We start from the raw sequence: 4,445 nt of genomic DNA, 5'->3' as shown, positions 1-4,445 counted from the left end.
CTATGCCGAACATTACGAGATCTCTCTACTTTTCGGCTGCAAATGGAAGACAATACCACTCCATTGCCCCAATTCCCTTTTTTTTTTTACAGGCACCTGGAGGTTGCCATAGTGTGTGGAGGGCTGGATCTGGAGTCAAATCTGGTTTCAGATACTTCCTAGCCGCGTGACCCCAGACAAGTCATTTAACCTCTGTCGGTCTCAGTTTCCCCAACTGTAAAATGGGGATTATAATAGCACCTACCTCCCAGGGTTGTTCTGAGGGTCAGATGAGATAATATTTGTAAAGCTCTTAATGGTTCTTAGCACAAAGTTAGCATTTAATAAATACTCTCTTCCTTTCCATGTTTATTCACAATAATATGAAATATTAATAGAAAACATTAATTTGCGATATCATAACAACAATGCTTTGTTGGGTTGATGTACTGAGTTTAAACAATCCTTAAATAACAACAAGAGACATAATTGCGCATAATGGAAACAGTACCGATTTATACACGCACATCAAAAAAGGGAGCAACCAGGGGCAGTTAGGTGGTACAGTGGTTAGAGCACCAGCCCTGAAGTCAGGACGACCTGAGTTCAAATTTGATCTCAGACACTTAACATTTCCTAGCTGTGTGACCCTGGGCAAGTCACTTAACCCCAATTGTCTCAGAAAAAAAAATCAGTAATAACAACATGTATATGCTAGCATCCACTGAAAATGAAGCCAAGCTAGTTTGGATAAACACTTTCCACCTCCAAAAATTAAAAATATTAAAATGATAAGGGAAACAATTCTAGACTATAACCAAGAAATAAATGAAATTATCTGCCTCAAAAAAAAAAATCTGTTGGCTATGTAAAAGGGGGGAAATCCACAATCAAATGGGGTTTCCAGAATAATAAGATAAAGTCCCATACCGTCGTCAGCTTTTGAAGTCTTTATCTCTCTTTTTTCCCTGGATTCTGTCTCAAACACTATATATTTCTCTCCTAGGAAGCTCTCCACCACTTACACAGGTCCTGAGACACAATGCACTTAGCATTCTCTCAACCAGTCTGGAGTAATATCCCATATCGCAGTATGTAGCAGTATGAAAACACACACGCACACGCACACACACACACACACACACACACACACACACACACACACACACATCAGGATTAAGTGAAAACTTGGTTACATGAGAAAAAATTTTCCTAAAAATAAGAACCATCCTAAGACAGAATGTATAGTCTCCAAAGGTAATGAGTTCCTTCTCATTAAAGCTCTTCAAGAATGGGGGGCTACTTTGGGGGAATTCTCTTCATTGGAAGAGAAATTTCTTCCAAATCTGAAATTCTGTGATTTTGTGAAGAGGAACATGTAATATCCAAAGAAAAACTAGACCATTCTTTTCTGTCCATTCAATACCTTGACTTAGCTCATTGTACATCAGGTTATCTATTCAAGATATGGACCATTTCTATAATTCCATTGTATATAACATAAAATTAGTATTGTATTTAACATCTGTATACTTATATAACATTTTATGTAACATACAATCATTATTGTCTGGACAAAAGGTATTCTTCAGCTGGGCTTCTGTCCAAGCTATGGACCACTTCTATAATTCCATTGTATATAACATACACTTATTATTGTATTGTATTGTATTTAACATTTGTATACTTATATAACATTGTACGTAACATACAATTATTATTGTATTTAACATTTATATATTTATATATCATTGTATGTAACATACAATTATTATAGTCTGGACAAAAGATATTCTTCAAGTGGGCATCCGTCCAAGATATGGACCATTTCTATAATTCAATTGTATTATAATTATTATTGTATTTAACATTCGTATTCTTATATAACATATGTATGTTACATACATTTTTATATTTATATAACATTGTATATAACATAATTATTATAGTCTGGACAAAAGACATTCTTCAGTTAGCTAATTTTTCCTGTGTTGAAGACTACGCACAAGCTTTTGAATCACTACAATCTAGTTTAGGAGGCTTTGTAATGTTTTAGGGACTTATGTGATCCATACAATGTCATCTGCAAATCGGAGCATCTGGGGGGTATCACCATCTGTAGGGAATCTAAGTTTCATTGGAATTTTAAAATCTCAGTTCTGATTCTCCATGATGGTGAAAAAAGTTTTCTTTGTATATGTCTCCCTGTTTTATGCCTTTTTTTTATATGGACAGAGTCATCAAAGTTCTCTATAAATAAATTAATAAATAGTCAACTAGCATTTATTAAGCACTTACTGTATGCCTTCAAAGAAGGCAGACAGACAAAAAGAGACATGGAGGGAAGAAGAGGCAGAGATAAAGACAAAAAGACAGAGAAAAAGGAAACAGAGATAGAGAGACAAAAACAAAGAGAAACAGAAAGAGAAAGACAGGCAGGCAGACAGACAGACAGAAAGAGACAAATAGACAGGAAGGGAAGAAGAGACAGAGAGAGAAAGAGAGAGAGAGAGAGAGAGAGAGAGAGAGAGAGAGAGAGAGAGGAGAGAGAGAGAGAGAGAGAGAGAGAGAGAGAGAAACAGAGACAGAGACCGAGAGAGGCAAAGACAAAAAAACAGGGAAGAAATAAGACAGAAAGAGATACAGAGAGAGGGGGAGCAGAGACAGAGACAGACATAGAGACACAGAAAGAGAGAGATTCAGAGACAAGAGACAGAGAGACAGGGAGGGAAAGAGACAGAGAAAGGGGGAGAAACAAAGACAGACAGAGAAAAACAGAAATAGAAACAGAAAGATAGAGGCAGAAAGACAGAGACAAAGAAAGAGACTGGCAGAGACAAAGAAAGAGATAGAAAGAGAGAGAGAGAAAGAGAGAGAGAGAGAGAGAGAGAGAGAGAGAGAGAGAGAGAGAGGAGAGAGATGAGAGAGAGAGAAGAGAGAGAGAAGAGAAACAGAGAGGAGGTCAGAGAGGCAAAGGCAGAGACAGAGACAGAGACAAAAAATCAGAGACTAAAAGGCAGGGAGGAGAGATAGAAAGAGAGACAGACAAAAGACATACATACAGAGACAGAAAGGGGGGGGGGGAAAGACATAGGCAAAAAGACAGTCAAGGAGGGGGAAAAAGACAGAGATAACACAGAGAGAGACAGACACACAGAGAGATTCATAGAGAGAAACAAGTAGGTAAGGAGGAAGGAGTAAAAAAAAGAGAGATAGACAGGAAAAGACAAACAGAAAGGCAAAGAGACAGAGACAAAGAGACATAGAGGAAGGGAGGGTGAGAAAGGCAAAAATAGAAACAGAAAGAGAGAGGCATAGACAGAGAGAAAGACAGAGACAAAGGCAGAGACAGAGACAGAGGGGGGCAGGGACACACAGAGAGAGAAAGACAGAGACAGAGATAGATACAGAGAGACAGAAAGAGAGATTTAGATGGAGAAACAGAGATAAAAAGAGAGACAAAGGCAGAAAACAGAACTAAAGAGACAGTCAGGAGGGATTCAGGAGAGAGAGAGAGAGAGAGAGAGAGAGAGAGAGAGAGAGAGAGAGAGAGAGAGAGAGAGAGACAGAGAGAGAGAGAGAGAGAGACAGAGAGAGAGACAGAGAGAGAGACAGAGAGAGAGACAGAGAGAGAGACAGAGAGAGAAGCGAGAAGCAAGGAGGACGCGGAGACAGAGACAAAGACAAAGAGATAGAGATAGAGGCAAAAGTAGAGACAGAGACAGAAACAGAGAGAAAGACAAAAACAGAGAGACAAACATGGAAGGAGGTAGAGAGACTGAAATAGAAACAGAAAGACAGAGACAAAGAGAAAGACAGAGAGGATAGGAGAAAGAGAGAGAGCAACAGACAAAAAAAGAGAGACAAAGAAAGACAGAGAATGACAGAAACAAAGAGACAGAGACAGAGAGAGGTAGAGAGACAAAAGAAAGAGATTAAGAGAAAGATATGGAGGAAGGAGAAAAAGAAACAAAAACAGACAAAGAGAGAAAACAGAGACATAGACAAACAGAAATATAAACAGAGAGAAAGATAGACAGAGACAAAGAGAGAAAAATAGACAGAAAGAGAGAAACAGAAAAAGAGAGACACAGAGACAGAAAGAGCAGAGACAGAAACAAAATGTCAGAGACAAAGAGACAGGCAGGGAGAGAGATAGAGATAGAAATAGAGAGGTCAGAGACAGATAGAAACAGAGATAGGGTCAGAGTCAGAGACAAAGACACAAATAGACAAGAAGGGATGAAGAGAGGCAGAGACACACAGAAAGATAGGGGTGGATACAGAGACAGACAGAAAAAAAAAAAACAGAGACAGAAAAAGACAAAAGAACAGACAGACAGGAGGGAGGGAGCAAGATGGAGACAGAGACAGAGAAAGACAGAGAGAAACAGAGACAGAGAGACAGAGACAAAGAGATAGGCAGATAGAAAGGGAGGAAGAAAGATACAGAGAGAGGCAGAGGC

The sequence above is a fragment of the Sminthopsis crassicaudata genome, chromosome X (genome assembly GCF_048593235.1).
Source record: "Sminthopsis crassicaudata isolate SCR6 chromosome X, ASM4859323v1, whole genome shotgun sequence".
Taxonomy (NCBI): Eukaryota; Metazoa; Chordata; class Mammalia; order Dasyuromorphia; family Dasyuridae; genus Sminthopsis; species Sminthopsis crassicaudata.
Note: the sequence above shows the minus strand (reverse complement) of the source record.